The sequence below is a fragment of the Gracilinanus agilis genome, chromosome 2 (genome assembly GCF_016433145.1).
Source record: "Gracilinanus agilis isolate LMUSP501 chromosome 2, AgileGrace, whole genome shotgun sequence".
NCBI lineage: Eukaryota > Metazoa > Chordata > Mammalia > Didelphimorphia > Didelphidae > Gracilinanus > Gracilinanus agilis.
Genome location: NC_058131.1, coordinates 613,815,571 through 613,835,310, shown reverse-complemented (window position 1 = coordinate 613,835,310; position 19,740 = coordinate 613,815,571). Strand labels below are relative to the sequence as shown.

At 36.3% G+C, this 19,740-nt stretch overlaps 1 protein-coding gene across 1 annotated transcript in view; it reads left to right on the top strand.

Annotated features, from left to right (window-relative positions):
• NT5C2 (5'-nucleotidase, cytosolic II) overlaps nucleotides 1-19,740 on the top strand; it is a 130,608-nt gene that overhangs the window by 914 nt on the left and 109,954 nt on the right. The window lies entirely within an intron of this gene.

The following is a 19,740-nucleotide window of genomic DNA, read 5'->3' as shown; positions in this document are numbered from 1 at the left end:
CCCCCCCCCCCCCCCGAATGTGTCCTTTGTGGACCTTCTGCCTTTTCTTTACTTGAAACCTATTTCCTTTTCATTTCTCCCATCCCCGAAGGAAATCTTCAGTTCTTCGTTATTGAGAGCATGATTTCCTTCTTTCCTCCCAGCCTTTCCCCCCTATTTTTTTTAAGGGTATTTAATTCTCCTCATACATCTATACCCTAAGCAAGCCTCCTTCCCCTCTTTTGACAACCGTTTTCATGGTAGCAGAAGAATATATTCATTTAAAAGATGTTTGCAGGCTTACTGTGTACAAAGCACTTTTGCATTTATATCTTTTGTAGGAACTCCTTGCTCACTTCTCAGCAAGCAGTCCTTGACCCTTTTCCAAATATTTAAGATTCAGTTTTTCTCATACTGAATGACTAAGGAAACAGGAGAGGCCTCTGAAGGGTGATGCAAGGTAGTTTGACCACAGTTTAAGAAGAGCTACCAGAAACTGCCAACTTGATAGGCCACATACCATTTTGTTCCTTCCACTACTCACTTTTAAATGAACTCTCCTTCCCATTTCACAGAGAACACTTTTTTTTTCTACCAAATTACTGTGAGAATAGCACAGATATAAAAGTGGTTGCATGTCAGCTTGCAGATTATTTCTCAAGGGACCTCTGTAATCTATAAGTGTTGAGAAAGATGGACACTTGATGTCCAAATAGTTGCAAATAATGTGTTTGTATTTTTCATAGTTTTATGCCTTGTCTGGTAGGCCATAGCTTTTCAGCTTAAGATGGCAGATTTCAGTACCAAACTTTGTTTTGTAGAATGCTTTCAGATAACTTTAACCTTTGTCAGAGGAAGATGACAGAGGCTTCTAGAACATTGAGTGGTCATGGATAGGGTAAATAGGCAGGCATGGGTGGGTTTTGCTCTGCCTTGCTGGAGGGAATAACTAAGTGAAATCACAAATCCATTTGAGAAGAGCAATTAAATTATAGTTTTCTTTATACAGTTTTTGGACTGTCGGTTTTGCACATTAAGACTATTGATGCAAACATTTGTTACTGTGAAAATGTTAAAAACAATTACGTTTATCATAGAAATATTTAAAATGGTGTTAAATGTAACTTTATTCCAATGGGCTTTAATCTAAAGAAAATTAGATGTCTGCCAAGTAATAAGTGGGCAAAAGATATGGATGGATTTTGGAAGAAGAAATCAAAGCCTTATATAGGTATATGAAAAAATTGCTCTAAATCACTATTGATCTGAGAAATGCAAATCAAAACAATTATGAGATATCATCTCACACCTATCAGGTTGGCCAAAATATTAAAAGGGCAAAATGACAAATGTCGGAGGGGATTTGGAAAAATGGGGACACTAATACACTGTTTGTGGAACTGCAAATTGATCCAACCATTTTGGAGAGCAGTTTGGAATTATGCCCAGATTTATAAATCTGTGTATACCTTTAGACCTAGCAATAGAATTGCTGGATCTATTTCTCAAGGAGGTTGGGGATATAAGGAAAAGAACCTTTGTGTTTCAAAAAAATAGCTCTCTTTGTGGTGTCAAAGAACTGGAAATTGAGGGCATATCTGTCAGTTGGGGAATGGCTGGTCAAATTGTAGTGGAACATTACTGCCCCCTTAAATGACAAGCAGGTTAATTTTCTAAAAACTTTAAGATATCCACATGAAGTAATGAAGAGTAAACCAATTAGAACTAAGAAAGCATTATATACAGCTATAACAGTAATTTTTGAAGGCTAACTTATATATATTCATTTCCAGAGAATGAACTGAAAAACACAATCTATATACACTTCATCTTTTTGTTGGGTGACACTTTCTATGGTGTGGGGAGTAGAGAGAGGGGCTGAGATAACCTGGGAATAAATTTTATTAAATATTAAAAAAAGGTCAACAAGGAACTTAATGATTTTATAACAGTGGTTGGAATTTTTCCAGGTATAATTGCAGTTTCATTACATCTCCACATTAGATCCTGTATATACTGTGGTCAGTGTTATTCTCATTAGTCTAGTGTTTAGACCAGGGGTCTGCAACCTTTTTGGCCGAGAGAGCCATAAATGCCACATTTTTAAAAATGTAATTTCTTGAGAGCCATACAATATGTTTAACACTGAATACAAGTAAATATGTGCATTTTATGTAAGAATAACACTTTTAAAGTACAATAAGTCTCTGAACTATTTTTAATAATGTTATTATGTGCTAACCAATGATGAATAAAGTACATTAATGTGACTTCTGGTGCTGCATGGTTTTGCTGATTATTAATCAAAATTATTTTGATTATTAATCAAAAAACTAGACTTAATGGGGCATTATAGTACTGATATAACTGCACACATACATATAAAACTCCTTTACACTAAGAAAATTGCTGAAATAAAGAGAGAAAAATTCAGGGAAGAATACTTTTTCCTCTCCCTCTCTCAAGTCAGGCAGCAGGAGAAGAAAAAACTGCCAGCCTGCTGGTTAAGCCATTTGGCCACATAAATTAAGTAGAAGATCAGGAGATTGCAGAAAATAACATGACTTGTATGTAGGCATTAGTAAGTAGTGGGGGAGGAGGGTACCTTTTCATGGAAAACTGGCCAGGACACTGTTAATTGGAATTTGGGAGACGCCATTTAAAAGTATATATATATATATATTTTCTATGGACACGTGGGGACCTTAAAAACTACATTTCCCGTGGTCCAACGGGTTTCCTGTTTTGGATTACGTATTCAAGGTGAGGGACTGTTTTAAATAGGGGGAAGTGACTTTGAACTTCCTCTTTAGCTACCTGAGCGCGGAGAAGTAACAATAATGGCGGTGGTGGCAGTTTTGAATTCTTACAAGCCCGTGGTTTAATGATTTTACCAGCATGGTCATGGCTTTAATTAAAATACAAATTTCTATATTTATATCAGTCTTTATCATTTTTAATCATAACAACACATCACACACATTTCCTGGTACAGGTGTTTATCAGAGCTGCCTACTAAATCATTCTGTATCAAATGAAACAACTACTGGGGAGAAATGCTTCTCACTAATGAAGCATATGTAAAGATGTAATCTGACTATAGTTCCCCCTTAAGAGCAGGTAGAAAAGTTAAAAAGAATAACAATCCCACAAATAGGGAGTGCAGACCCCATGAATGCACTGAGATAAAGCCATGTAAATCAGAGGCAGAGGGGGTAGAGAATGTAGACAAAAGTGATCAATCACTATACAGAACCCCAAGATGTCAGTAACAGGTGTGGAAAGAGTAAAAGTAGGGCAGAAGGAGGAATACACAGCACACCTACCAAGCCGAACTAAAGACCAGGATTCCTCTCGTGCGGCAATATTAATGAGGGAGCTTCTACCTTAGAAGATAGTTGTGGTACCGAAAAGATCACGTGAAGTATCACGTGACGCACGATGTCATGAATAAACTGTTAGTTACTGTGCTGCGGTTGACTTTATGGCTCCTGCAGAAAGAGCCATATCTGTCCCTCAAAATAGCCAGATATGGCTCGAGAGCCATACGTTGCCGACCCCTGGTTTAGACCTTGAAATGAATTGAATTACTAACTAGCTGTGTGACTTTGGTCAAGTCATGTAATGTCTCTAGCCTCAAATTCTTTATCTTTAAAGTGAGGGGATTGAACTGATGATATCTATGACTACTGTACAAAGATTACATTCAGCTAACATTTCTGTGATTCCTTCTAGACCATGAGTTCCTAATTTTTTTTGCATCATGGACTCCTCAGAATCATGCTTGGTTATTTATATTCATAATGGAAAGAAATGTTAAATTTCAATATAGAGGTTAGTGAAAATAAATGTGATCCCCCCTCCGTTGAGGTTCACACATTCCCTGAAATCTATCCATAGATTTCTTGGGGGTTTGGACCCCAGGTTATAGACCCCTATTTTCGACTATTTCTGTTTTTCTCTTCAAATGGAGGCACATCCTCAAATTAGCACCATATATGTGTGTTATAGAGGATACCTATTTTTACAAAAATGTTCTCTTGTTCTCTGATAAGTGGAAATGAGAAAAAAACAGATGGACAGCCCAGCTAGTATATTAGTATCCTTGCAAAGTTAAAGTCCAAGAGAATGACTTCTTGGATCCATCAGAGCAGGGGTAGGCAACCCTTTTGGCCATGAGAGCCATAAACGCCACATTTTTTAAAATGCAATTTCGTGAGAGCCGTACAGTGCTCACAGTGCGCGCTCCTGTAACAGCGCCTGAAAAAAAATTGACTTTATGGCTCCTGCAGAAAGAGCCATACGTTGTCGACCCCTGCATCAAAGGATCCAGTTGTCATCTCAGAAATTTTTAGTATTTAAAAGGCTCTTAGGTTAGTCTCATGAGGTAACACGGTATTTTAGAAAGGACACCAGATTCCTAACTTTAGTCAGAAGACCTGGGTGTGAAACAGCTTAGCTGTTTACTTCTACTGTGATTCTAGACAAATCCCACCTCTTTGGGGCTGCAAAATAAGGCAATTGAACTAAATTATAACAGTAAAGGCAACCTATGGCACGCAGAGCACTCTCTGTGGGCACCTGGCACCCCCCCTGACCCCCAGAGTTCATTACTAGAAAGGCAGAGGGACTTGCATGGAGCTGCTCCCCTCCCCCTCTCCACCTTACCTGATGACATTTTTTTACATCCCCTGCCCCTCTTCCCAGTAGTCCAATGGGAGTGCACAGTGGGGAAAAGATCTGTAGCTCACAGGTGGCAGAGCTAGAGGGGAGCAGAGTGCTCTGGTTACTCCCCTCCCCTTCTCTACACTCACTGAGGACATTCCTCACTTCATCCACCCCTCAGCCCAACAACCCAATGGGAGTGCTTTTCTCCCTCCCCTATGTGGGGTAAAGGGGTGGTGGGGTGTACCCAGTCTGTGTGTTGGGGAGGGGCACAGCACTCCATCTCTAAAAGGTTTGCCAACACTGATCTATAAGGTTCCTTCCAGCACTAAAGCAATGATCCTAAATAATTTGTGTAAGACACTAGGAGATAAAAAAGTGATTAACACTTTTGAGTGTCATCTTCAATAAGATGATAATTTTATCATTTAGGAGATAAGAAGTACACAAATAATTATTTTTTTACACAAATAACTTAATGAGGTACAACTAAAATATTGTGTTAGATTATATGAAGATTAGCATGCTGTAGTGGAAGGAGCAAAGGATTTTGACTGACAATACCTGGGTTCAACTTCTGACTGCTGTTTGCCTCTCTGGGTTTTTTACAACTTTTCAAGTCCTAGAATCATATAATTTTAGTGTTGCAAGAGACTCAAGTGGCAATCTAGTCAATCCATACCTGAAAGGAGTCATTAACATATCAAACAGGTTGGCTTTGAGCCTCAGCTTGAAGATCTCCCATAAGGAGGAACCCACCACTTGCCAAGACTTCCCATTCTACTTTTAGATAGCTCTAAATGCTAGGAAATTTTTCCTGATTCCAAAGCTAAATTTGTCTTTTTGCAAATTCTATCCATTGCTCATGGTTCTGCCTTTTGGAGCTAAATAGAATGAATTTAATTTCTCTTCCATATGACAGTTGAAGGTAACTATCATGTCCCTCTTTTTCTTCAGGCTAAATATCTCCAATTTTTTCAGTCTGCATTCATGAAATGTGAATTAAGGCCTTTTACTGTCCTCTTTGGATGCTTTCTTGTTTATTGGTGGCTTCCTTAAAACTGAGGTTCCTGGAATGGAATACAACACTCTAGAGATCTGCTGTCTATCTAGGGCAGATTTATGTTGCTGAAGTTATTCCTTTCTTAATGTTAACCAAATTTTCACTACCATCTTAGGTTACCACTTCACACTGTTGACTCACAAGTTTGTAGTACATTAAAGCTTCCCAGATCTTTTCCAGAAATACTGATGCCTCCTCATTCTGTTCTTGCGAAACTGATTTTTTTAACCCAAAAGTTAGACTTTACATTTATTACTTAGCTTATTGGATGATTTAGCCTTTCAGGATCTGTTGGGATTCTGATTCTCTCATTCAGAATGTTAGCTATTCTTTTCAGCTTTGTGATATTTGCTATTGATGAATGAGCTTTCTATGCCTTTGTCCAAATCATTAATAAAAATATTAAAAAGCACAGAACCAAGCACACATATCTTTTTATCCATAATTTCCTCATATGTAAAATTAGAATGTGGGATTTGATGAATTTCTGAGACCCTTCAACTTTATGATTGCCATTTCATCAAAAGATCATCTCATGATGATCTTCTTAGGAATAGATAATTATTCTGTAGGAATTCTTAAGTTTCAAGTAAGACTATTTCCTGCTGAAGAGACCAGGGAAAGCTGCATGGAGAGATGCCCTTAACAATTGGGAAACATCAAGGTGTGCAGCATAGTGGATAGAGCAGTAGACTTGGAGGCAGAAGGGTCTGGAATTTGCCTAAGTCACTTAGAAGCTTGCAAAGTCTCTTAACTTTCCTGAGCCTCAGTTTCCTCATTAATTAATTAACTAAATTAAGGGAGTTGGCTTCACTGGCCTCTGAAGTCCCTTAAAGCTCTCAATCTGTGATCTTATGATTTCAGCCAGTAGAAGTATGGGAGAGGAAAGGGAAATTGTGCATTGTAGGCACAGGGGACAAGGTAAATAAGTACACTTAGGTAAAAGGCACGTGGGGTTTGGCAGTGGTAAGTATGAGTTGGCAGGACTGGAGAGCATCTGGCAGTAATGTGAAATAAGCACTGGTTTTGTGCTTATTATCCTCTGCTAAGTGCTGAGAGTTTACAAGTCCAATTGAAGATATGATGTGTGTGTGTGTGTGTGTGAGAGAGAGAGAGAGAGCGAGAGCGCGAGCGTGTGAGTGTTCGCTTGAGCTGGGGGTGGGGGGGGGAAATGATCAACATGACTACAGTTCAAAAGATACCATGAAACAGTTCTTGATGAAGTACCAAGAAAGTAGTTTGGATATATTAGGTGCTGACTTAAGAAGTGGGAGAAATCATTGGGGTCCAGAGTGATTAGGGAATAATGGATGGGCCAGTTGAAGCGTGGATAATTTTTCTGCAGAAAGGAAGGATGAGGACCTTGAAATAGGAAGACTAACCTCTGGGGGTAGATGGGAATAGTCATTTATGTTCAAAACATAGGGTGTTGACATAGAAAAGCAGATTAGTTAGAACATAGTTTTTGAGTCAGAGTAATGAAAGATGGAAATGTAAATTCTTGTAAGTTGTCTGTGATTTATTTCATGAATTCTGCTTATTAAAATAAAAAGAGCTTGCTTAATGAAGTAATTGAGAAGATGAGAAGGGAATCATTCTAGTGATTCTTTAGGAAAAAGTTTGGACAAATAAGAGGCATTTACTAATAAAGGAAGACACAATCTGCAGCAGATGGTCTTGGAGAAACAATTTAGATGACAACGAAAAGTATTGTATAAAAAGACTGATGTTGATGCATAGAAAATTAACCATCCAACTTAAATGAAAAAAAAAAAACAGCAGAAGCAAACAGCAAATAAAAGAATGGAACAGTTCTATAGAATATTGAAAGCTATATCTCAGCTGTAGTGGACAACGAAAGCTGAGGACAAAAGAAAGGTGGGCTTCTTTTTTAAACTACATTGGGGAAAAAAGGTCAAAGAAGGATTAAGATTGCTGCTGGTGTGGTTGGAATAATGATGATGTAGAGGGTGAAGCTCTCCAGCATGAATTTGAATTCTTATCTTTGCCAGAGAATTATATTTGAACTAATGGCTTATAAAAACGTTGTCCAAAATTAGTTGAGAGATAGGGGCCTCTTAGATTCACTAGATGGATAGGCTCAAGTCAGCATGTCCAGATAAATTATATCCTGGAGTGCTGAATGAATTGGCAGTGGTATTGTTGAGTCAGTGTCAATGATCTTTTAAATATCATCGAGAACTGCAAAGTATCATGGATTTGGAGAAAGGCAAATGAAGAGAACGGCGTTAGCAAACTATAGGCCAATGAGTTTAATGGCAATTACTGGAAACATTCTAGAACATATTATTCAAGGTATGGTTAGTGAACATCTAGAAAAGGATGAACTAGAATGGTTTCAAGAACAAGTTATACCAGATTAACCTCATTTTCTTTTTTGAATAGGGTCACTAAACTGGTAGATCATGGGAGTGCTAAAGAGATAGTTTATTTACCCAGATTTTAACAAAGCATTTGACAAAATCTCTCAAGCTATGCCCACAGAAAAGTTGTAAATAAGAATATAATTAGGTGCATTTGGAACTGATTGAACAACTAGACCCAATGGGCCATTAATGATTTAATGTCAGCTTGGAAAGAAGTATCCAATGACTTAAGTGCTCCAAGGATCTAAGCTTGGTCTGCCCTTCCACGATTTTATCAGTGACTTGAGTAGAAGAATAGACAAATAACACAAAACTGGGAAATTAAAGAGAAACTCTAAAAAAATGAGGACTCGGTGATCTTGGAAGACTAGAACTTGGGACTGAATCCAGTAAGACTAATTTAATAGGCAAAATGTAAAGTCTTAACAAAAAGAACCCTCTATTAGACCCATCAGAACTGAAGCAGTCTTCCTTTCCTTTTCTGCTAAGGCAACTTCTGCTCTGGACTCGTATACAGGATCTGTACTGGGTTCAAGTTTGGGAAAGCCTGGCCTCTATTAGGAGAAATTAGGTTCCCTTTTATCACACTCTTTGGATCATTGAACACATTCCCTTCTACCTCAGGGTTAGTTTACTTAAAGCTTAAGTTTTAACTTTGGACTCCCATGTCCTCAAAAAGGATATTCAGTATAATATGAATCAAGCATGGGATAAATATTTATTTCCTGTACACACAAAGGGAATGATTAATAGTTAACATTTATGTAGTACTTTTAAGGCTTTCAAAATGCTTTACCAGTACCCTTGTGAGATGGTGCAAAAGATGCCCATTTTGCAGATGAGGATTCTAAGGCTGGAATAGGTTCATTCACATAGGTAGTAAGTATCAGAGGTCAATCCTGTGTCCCATTTAGTGTCCATTGGTAGACTTTAAACATTTAGCAGTTCTACCTTACTCAGCAAGAGGGTGATAATTAAAATCATCTAAATATGAAGAAGCTGCAGTGATGATTAGGCATTTTACATTTCACCTCAGTTCCGCATTGTTTCTTTCATGTCTCTGATAAGCCACACCAGCAATTTGGCTCATCCTCTGGTCAATGATTATCATCTCCGAGAGCACTGGAGTGGTTATCCTGTATTTCCCTTGTTGTTGTCAGTTGGCACCAGCCAAGGAGGCGGAATCCATAAGCTTCTAGAATTCACAAGGTGGCCTCCACCTGGTCATGTCCATCATGTGATCAGGAAAGATCAAACAGAAAAAGCAGCTCCCAAAATAAGAATCAGGATCACCTGGGCAGGATATAGGCTTTAGCTATCATGTGCTTATCATGGCTCTGGGGAAGCCATTGGCGCATAGGGGAAACTTTTTACCCTATCTCTGTCAGGGAGTAGCTTGAAATAGCCCCACAATCATCCAGAATCTGGAAGGGGGAGATGAGGAGATGAGGAGGGGGTAGAGTTCCTTCTCTTTTAAATGTCCACTGAAAAATCTGCTCTTCCTTTTTAGTGGCCAGTGAGAGGATTGCTTATCATTTTAGAACTCAGTAGTACTGACTGCCTACAATACAGGGTAAGAAGTAGCAGACCTTGCTATCTCTAAAAGATCCAAGTGCTGAGCTGCACCATGTGGTTGGCCATAATCAGAAAGGCCCACTTTGGGTATGCCTCTTGTTACAAAAGCCTTTAAACTTGGGTTAAAAAATGCTAATATCAAGTATGAGATGAGGAAGGTGGTGTCAGTTCATCCAAAAAGCAGATTTGTCACAAGTGAGTTACATAGCCTAAATTGCTATTTTTTAGACTTTCAGAGAGCAAAAACTGAGAAATTGAATTATTTTGGAAAATGAGCTACTATTTCAAAGCTCTTAGATGTCTTTTAAGTTGGACAATATAAGCAAGGATGTGTAAAAGAAATGTCTCCTTTTGCAGACCCTGCTTTACAGACTATATATCTTAATATAACTCATTGAGAGTGTGGTGATGAAATCCAATGATAACCTTTAGCAGTAAACCCATTGGTCTCTGATTTCATTGAGGTAGCAAACTCACAGTATGAAAATTCCCTTCACTGATAGAGAACAGCAACTGTTTTGTAACTTAGCTGGAGGGAATTTCAGGGACTTAATGTTTTAATGACTTACTTAGGGTCACACAGCCAAAATGTCACAGCTCTTGCCACTGACATATTGCTTTTCAAATGTCCATGATGTTTATTATATTAAAATTTAGTGACAATTTAATGGAATATGTCCTATCTTGAGTTTTAAGTTTAATATTTCACACCTAGCACCTATGCCATATACTGTTTTCAATCTTCATGTTTATCATGAAGTCTGACTTGGGAGCCTACTGTATATAAGTTCCCCAAATTGAAACATTTTGGTAATGCCTTTAAAAATGTGTGTTTATTGATGAGTTAGGCAAAAATGATGTTTTTCAAAGCACATATCAAATTCTATTTTTTAGCTTCAGCACAGGACTTATTACATATCTGCTACTGCATATAGTCTAAGAGGCAGTTTAGGTAAAAAGAATTGGTTTGGTGAATCAGAAGATAGTTGTTTAATTTCTGATTACCATTTATTTATAAATCATATGACTATGGTCAGTTGACCTGAACTCACTGAGCTTATTTCCTCATTGATAAAATGGGGATGCTAACATTTGCATTATTTACTTCAAAGGATTATGGTGAGGAAAGCATTTAGTACATTGTAAAGCATTATATAAAAGTGAGCTTTTTAAAAAATTTATTAAAATTTTTTTAAAATTTAATTTTTTATAAATGTGAGCTTTTAAAAATGGTTAGAAATAATGTTTATGATTAGCTCTATTAACTGCTACCTGTGAGTAATCTGAATTGCACAGAGCTTTTCCAAGGGTAGCTCTCAAATATTGAAAAATCACAAAATATCTGGGTATGTCAACAGAAATTGGTAGTATTTTATATCTGGTGTGTAAATAAGCTAGTGAATTGGCAGGGATTATTCAAGTCTGATGTTTTTAAAAGAAAATTGTGAAGACTTTCAGGTAATTTCCATTATAATTTAGCATGTGGCATCATGATATAAAAAGGACTAACCTGTGACTAGAAAAAGTAAAGCACCAGCTTGTTACACAAATATGGAAGGTATTGAGGGACAGTTTCTGGTTTTGTAGAGTTTATTTGCATGGTTAATCTTTGAATTTAGAATTAGTATATTGGAGGAGTTGTGGAAAATAGGCACACTGATACACTGTAGTTGGAGATATGAATTTATTCAGCCATTCTGAAAAGTAAAAGTTTCAAAAGAATTATGCTAACAAATGTTTATATTTTTTGACCCATAGATCCTACTGCTAGGGATATACTCCAAGGAAGACAAATTTAGAGAGATTCCATATACTTCAGAATATGCATAGTGGCATTGTTTTTGTTTTTGTTTTTGTTTTTTCGTAGCAAGAAACCAGAAACAAAAATGTCTATTGGGCACTGGCTAAAAAGATTGTAGTATATAAATGTATGGGGAAATGAATAATACAGAGAAATATGGAAAGACACATGTGAACTAATGCAAAAGTAAATTCTATAGAACCAGGAGAAAAATATACACAATGATTATATTGTTTTAAATGGGAAACAAACGGAACTCCAAACTGTATAATTACAGTGATCAACCTTGGTCCTGAAGAAAGGATGAGAAAATGCAACTTCTTGAACCCTTTGTAGGAGTGGGGAATTGTGGGTTTAGATTACATTGCATATACGGTCAGACTTAGTTGATGGGTTGCTTAGTTTTGCTGGGCTTTTTTTTTTTTTTCCTTTTAAAATTCTTTGTTACAAGGAACTATCCTTTGGTTCAACAACGGAAGGGTTGTATTTGGAAATGGTGATAGAAAACCAAAAAAGTATAGTTTTTTAAAGTGGAGAAAATGAGATTAGAATGAATATATTAGGAAAATGGCCAGATGTTTAAAATCAATTAATAGGCCTCTCTATGTGTTTATAATATGGCTAACCTAGTTAAGTTACTATATTATGATTATAGTATGTATTACATGATGAGATAAGAGAGTGTAGTATAATAATGGAAAAAGCACTAGCCTTTGAAAACCTGATGTTGAATTTAGTCACAACATTTTTGAGTACATTTTTGTAGGATCATATGAGTTATAGCTAGAAGAGCTTTTAGAGGTCCTAGAATCATAAATTTATTTAAAAAAAATTTTTTTTAATGACCCTTACCTTCCATCTTGGAGTCAGTTGGCTCCAAGGCAGAAGAGTGGTGAGGGCTAGGCAATGGGAGTTAAGTGACTTGCCTAGGGCCACAAAGCTGGGAAGTGTCTGAGGCCCAGATTTGAACCTAGGACCTCCTGACTCTAGGCCTGGCTCTCAATCCACTGAGTTACCCAGCTGCCCCCTAGAATCAAAAATTTAGCACTGAAAAGGTCCTCAGGTGCATCATATTTTCCATTTCTGGAAAATGGAAACCTCTAAAGGGCTAAGGGAAATTTGTGTCAAGTCACATAGGTAACAAAACCTGGATTCAATCTTTAGTCTTTCCACTACCATATTTTTTCCCATTGAGTCTATATGAGCCTCCCTGAGGCATGGAGCTCTCTCTCTAATATACGTGACAAATGGCTATCCAGTAGCCTTATAGTACTTCCACTGTAGTAAGGTACTCACTCTTTCCCCAGACAGCCCATTCCATTTTGTGGTCAGTGCTGATTGTTGAATTTAATAATCATTTATTGAATACCAACCATCATCCAGGTGTTGTTATCAGGCAACGAGAGGCAAAAATAAAAGTTTCTGCTTTCAAGACATTTCATACCTGTGTAACTTTGAGAAAGTTTCATTTAATCCCTGGGGGCTTTAGTTTCCTCCACCTTAAAATGAGAAGGTTGGACTAGATGCCTCTCATTGTCCCATATAGTTCTCAATTGTTGATCTTCTGATATGTTCTAATTGAGTGAATTTATAAAGTTCTAGGGCAGCCAGGTGGCTTGTTGGATAGAGTGCTGGGTCTGGAGTCAGGAATACTCTTCTTCCTAAGTTCAGCTCTGGCCTTAGACACTTACTAGTGATTCTGAGCAAGTCAATTAACCAGTTTGCCTCAGTTTTCTCATCTGTCAAATGAGCTGGAGAAGGAAATGGCAAACTACTCCTGTGTCTTTGCCAAGAAAACCCTAAATGAGGTCATAAACAGTTGACTGATGACTGAACAAAATAACAGTGAAGTTCTGCTTTATGTTGACTTGAAATTGGCCAAAATAATGGCTGTAAAAATGTTTTGGAAATTGTTAAGCCTTATACAAATTTAAATTATTAATTAGTATTATGAATATAATTTATGAAAACAGATTTAACGAGGTTACTGATAACAATCTTGCATATAGGCAAGCAATTAAAGTAAGTGCTGCATTAAGTCTATGAAAAGTTCACATTTTAACTTAAAAAAGTGTTTTGTAATCCCTACATAAATAACAATTTAATGGCCAAAATCTCGAGATGATTGCTTTTCTTCCTTCCTTTCTTTTCTCTTTTTTAAATGAGGAAAAAAGAAATAGCGAAAGGAAAAGTGAACAGAGGCTGACAATGCTGAGAGAATGTGTCTCTTCCTGTGGAAGAAGGCAAAGGCTCAGTTTAACTTTTTTTTTCTGGGACAAAAAGCAAGTTGATAAAACCTTGCTGCCTGCTAAAAGGAAATATAAATAAGCTATTTCTAAAGAAACATAAAATATATTTCAAATTGAAAGTGATGACTATGTTTAGTCATCTTTGCAACCCTTTGCAGTACTGAAGGCTTTTGAGAATTAGAATAATTTTATGAAGAAGACACTATGCAGTCCCAGTCAAATGAAGCAGTTTTGCCTTTAAACGAGCTCAATTTTTGTATTTCAGTAACAATTGTATGGCTGAAGGTTCTAGCAAGCAGCTAATACATTTACTTAGAACCAACTTAATGTGCTGGTAATAGAATGTAATTCTGTAGTATATCCGAGGTAATAAAGTTTCAAGAACAGAAGAAAGATCTTGATAATGTTCTCTGAAACTTTATTGTTAATTTTTAAAATTTCAAGAATAGGCTAAATTTTCCAGTTTCAACTTAGGACTAGTTCCAAACATGTTGACTCTTGAAATAGAACCTACACAGTCAAGACACCAGGTACAGTGTTTCTCATCCAATAAGATCTCTTCTAAGCCATGTTATTTTCCACTAGAGAACAAGCAACCTTTTGTTCCAAGACTTAATGTTGAAATGTTAGCAAAACAGTCATGTGTTAATCAAGCCAAGAATCTTATGCTACTTTGCCTACAAGTGAAGTTGAACCAAAAAAAAGTTTTTTAAAGAAAATTTTGCAACATTACTGAATTCTGCACAGTTGTTTCTGATTTCTCTTGAGAGAATTTCAGGTCCCAGAGACTTAATAGCTGGAATTTCTGTTCCACCCTTTCTTAGCTCTTTTTACAGTAATGAGTAGTAATTGTATACTCAAAGTTGAGTGTTTTTCACCATTAAGAAGGAGCAGCAAATCTTTTGAGAAGCAGTGTGGCATAGGGGATAGAGGCTAAGAGAACAAGTTTTCCATTCCTAAATAGACTCTTCTTAACTGAGCAATATTCTGTCAGTCTTGGTTTCCTTATCTCTAATATGGGGATAATATACTTGCACTACATACTTTACCAGATTAATCAAGCAAAGGATTATGAAGAAAGAAAATACTTGGCAGGCATTAAATTGCTATTTAACTGTGAGCAGTGGTAGTAGTTATTACTTTAAGGAATTATTTGTGGGAACAGCTAAAATCTATATACCAGAGCTTGAGTAGGCATAGGAAGGTGTTATTTTCAAGAACTATTTAAAATTTAAAAATAACAAAGCTTATAAATTTAAGCAGAAAAAAATTTTAATTTTTTTTCTGGAAAAAATGTGAAGTTTCCGATACAACCAACTTTTTGGACCTATGTCTTTGATTTCATTGCTATTGGGCCCACCTGATCTGGAAATTCTCAGGCAGATCAGCACCTGCCCTGAAACTTAAGAGTCTTAGGGAATTATGACTTCTGACAACTTAAAAATATTTTAATTGGTATAATTTGTTTCAAAGTGGTTCCTTTTGTCTATAACAGTGACATTCCTGTTTGACCATTAGGAAGCATACATTTTGGTAGTGACAATGACTTATATGATTTAGGCCTACTTCTTTTCTTATGGTTCACTTTATGGCTAAGAAGATAAATTTGTAGAAAGACTTATCATGAGCATGATATAAAAACATTTAACTTATTATTAGCATAGTACTTTAGCCAGTTTACTTTCCTGGACATATTTTGTTAGTCTGTAATGGGATGCTGTAAGCAAAGGCCAATCATGTTGTTTGTGTTTTGTTTTTTTAATAGGTATGCAAAATGAAGTGTTCTGCTTTCCTAGTATATCCTTATTCTTTTCAGACTATTTTATTATATGTATTGTAACTTCTCAAGAAGAGTATCTTTTCTAGTGTTATGTAGTGGAATGAGGGGCTTGGTTCAGAGTCAGAGGACTAATACTTTTGTTCAACTTCTTTCTGCCTCTTGTTACCAAGACAACCTAGACAGGCAATCTATTTTCTTTCTCTGGGTTTCAGTGCCCTTGTTTGTAAAAAGGGGTTAGACTAGACTAAGAACTCTTCTAGACCAATTTTTATGATTTCATGCAAACATTAGGGTCATTAAAAAAAATAACTATTTAAATGATCCATTTTAAAGTTTCGGAGCTATGTTTTTAGAATGAAAATAGTGAATTGTAAATCTTTTAAATAAATTTAAAATTATGATTTTCAGATACAAAATGGAAAATTCCAACTGAAACAGCAGAATACTGAATATTCACATCATATTTCCCAATGAAAGCTCTCTCTGACTTTTGTTATAATGATTTCTGGGACAAAATGGACACCAACTTATTATTAACCAATCCATCTCCATATTTTTTATAACACTTTCTCCCTTTCCTCTCTGTTTGTTTCTCTGTCTGACTGTCTGTTACTCCCAAAAGTATATCATTTTAAGTGGTTGGCCTATTAGTATCTCATTTTTGTTGAATGATTAAGAAGCATTAACAGTTTATTTCAGGTTTTTGGTTAGTTTCTAGTTAATAGACTATTAAAGTTTTTGGGTGTATGTGTATGTGTGTGTTGCATATATACACATATATCTTAGTGTAGTTTTAAACTCTTAGAGCTTAATATGTCAATGTGTGAGCTATATGATAAATACATATATCATTTGGACTGACTGTACTTGTTATATGTGATATCTGCATATATTGTCTAGCTTGACACCATTATTAAAACTGAGATTATGATTCAGTTGTCTCTGTTGCCTGTCCCTTGAATGCTTTGTCATATTGCACTGACACATTCATGCATGCACACACACACACACACACACATATACATATACACTGCTCACTTGGTTTCTAATGAGTCACTGCCATTTGGCTTGAAAGAGAACTTATGAAGGTTCCCTTTCAAAAACTCTGTAGCCTACCTATAACAGATTATCCAGTTCTGAGCCCACAGAGATGGAGGCCACCTGCTGGGTTGCCCACATTCCTCCAACAGTATGGGCGCAGGCAGTGTGACTATACCAGGTTACCTCTGACTGTAGCAATTACCCTGCTTATGGCCCTATCTCATTATGGTATATTTTTTCTAGAGCAGAGTTTTTCCATTCTAATTTCACCACACAGCCTCTACTTTGAGTTATTTTTACTTCCTGTTCTCATTGGCTATATAAAAGCTGTTGTGGCTACTGACTTCCTTTCTAATCATGCATATGGATTGTGCAATATTTCATAAGGTTTGGGTGTGAAAGATGCCTCAAAAATTATAGACTCTCAAGGGCTTAGTTTTAAGTGTTACCGTGCATACTTTTGAAGATTGGATATTTATATGCTGAAGTGAAGAATCATTGTAAGAAGAAGAAAAAAATATTTTACATTAATAATTGACTACTGCTAAAGTATGGCATTTTAAGTAGTTGACCTACTAGTATCTCATTTTTGTTGGATGATTAAGAAGCATTAACAGTTTACTTTGGGTTTTTTTGTTAGTTCATGTGACATTCAATAGTGACTTGAGTTGAGAAAAATGAGAAATTTTATAATCTGTTTGGGTCACAGGATATAAGTAAAAAAGGAGGAGAAGAGTCTAGATAACCTCTAATGTTTCTTCCAACTCTTAAATCTTTTGATTTCTAAATTTCTAAAGTGGTAGATTTTAATTTTATCAAAATATAGCTATTAAAAAAAACTGGAGTTAACTCTCGAAAGTTGTATTACCTTTCTTGAGACTTTAAAAAACATGTTTTGTTCATTTCCAGTGAATTCAGAAAATGCTTTGAAATGTTCCTTCAAATAAATTGAAAATAGTTTTAAAAAAAGTGAAATCTAGTAAGATGGAGAAAGCTTACTAGGAGTTTAAAACTTTTTCTAGTTCCGATTCTTAAGACTAACTGAATTGGGAAAATTACTTTTTTTTTTTTTTTAAGTCCTTACATGTTGTCTTTGTGACAACGCTAAGATAGAATGGCAAAGATTAGGCAGGTGAGGTTAAGTGACTTGCCCAATATCTCACAGTTAGGAAGTATCTGAGGGCAATTTTAATCCAGCTCCTAACTCCAGGCCAAGTGCTCTATCCATTGAGGCACCTTTCAAAACTTCAGTTTTCTCATTTGTAAAATGGGGGGATGCTAAGTGACCTCTAAGATACCTTTTGTTCTAAAATCCTATGAGAAACATTTTCTTAGATTAGGATAATTAGACACTACCTACATTATGATTTTGCTTTATTAATTCTTGCTGTTTCATGAGGTCATTAGCTTCTGCTTGCCCAATTCTAGTCTTTAAAGACTGATTTTCAGCTATGATCTTTTGATTTTCCTTTTTTGGTTTGGACTATCCTGCTTTTCATGGCTTCTAGCAAGTCAGTTATGGTCTCCAATTTGCTTATTGCTTCATTTAATTTCTGTGCCTCTTTTTCCATATGGGCAAATTTGTCTTTTAAACTGTTATTTTCCTTTTGTATTACTTTCATTCCCCCCTCCCCTCCCCCCCCACTTTTCTTCCCATTTTTCTTCTATCTTTTTTACTTGGTTCTTGAACTCCTTTTTGAGTTCCTCAAGAGCTTGTGACCAATTTCCAGTTTTGGGGAAACTTTGGATGTGTTTGCTTGTTTGTCACTCTCTGCTGTTGCTTCTGTATTTTGTTCTTTTTCTCCATAGAAATTATCTTGAGTCAAGAGCTTTTTTGCTGTTGCTTATTTCTTTTGCTGCTAATGGGGTTCCTGTATGTTGGTGGTCGCTTTCTTAGCTTCAAGGGCTTTACTTTGATAGTATCTTCCCTTCCCAGTCAGAGGCCTGAGTGATGTTCTTTCTGTAGTGTGCACTTTAAAGCGTTTTACCCTGAGGCTATCTTTCCAGCCCCTGCTGATATTTCTGCCCAAGCTCTGTGCTCTTCAGCCTCAAGTCTTGCTGCCAAGGCCTTGCACTGTCCTTAGGAGTAAGTCTGTGGTGCTTTCAGCCAGCCCCTGAAGATTTAAAGATTGTCCTGCCCCTCACTCTGACTCTGACTCTGACTCTGGTATGATAGGAGGTGTGGGGGAGAAGTGATCAGCTTGCCCTATGATAAGTGTAGTTTTGCCCCTTAAGATGAGAATCCCCAAACACTGCCTACCTTTAAGGTTGGACCCAGTGAGAGAGTCCCTTTACTCATCTGATTTTGATTTCTGTCCTTCTGAGATGCTTTGTATTGATTGGTTGGAAGGAGATTTAGAAGACTTCTGATTCTACACTGCCAGCTTGGCTCTGGCTCACTACCTACAGTGTGAATAAATGTATTTGCTTGGTGATTAGAAATTCAGTCTGTGTTCCAATTCTTGAAAAAAATTGATTAAACTCCTCAAAAAAAAAAATGAAATCATTTTTGAATCACAGCCAGTGAGTCCTGGTATTGATTCAACTAGAAATTTGCATAAAAATTATTAAATTTATTGAGTTTATTTGAAATTATTGAATTTAGTGACATTTGTACTCTCATGGTCTTTGTGAGACCTAACTTTTATTTAGTTATTTTCACTATGGTCAACTCACTTTATTGTTTAAAAATGTTGTCATTTGTTACATCAAAATTCCCAGTTATTTCCTTTCCTCCCACCCATCCTCCTTTTCTCTCCAAACTAGAGAAGGCATCACAAAAAATACATATATATACATATATATATATATATGTATATATATATATATACACATATATAACCATGTCCTTCGTGTTTCTATTTATCCGTTTTTTCTTTGGAGGTAGACATTCGCAAGTTAGTTTTCAAACATCAAAGTGAGACTTAACTTTAGATAAAAAGACTTTGGAAAATAACAATTACGAAATTTTATTCAACTGTAGATAAAAAATTTCTAGGTATTTGTATCCTTTATCCTCATGAATTTGTTATGCAGCTTATTATAACCTTTTTATAAGTTTGGCATTATCAAAATATAATTTTTTTTGTATATTTGGTACAGATAAGACAGATTAAAATACTTTTCTCAGAAAATCTATGCTGTCCACTTTGTCATTTCACCTGACCATCCCCGTCTTTAGCTGGTCTTTCCTACAACTC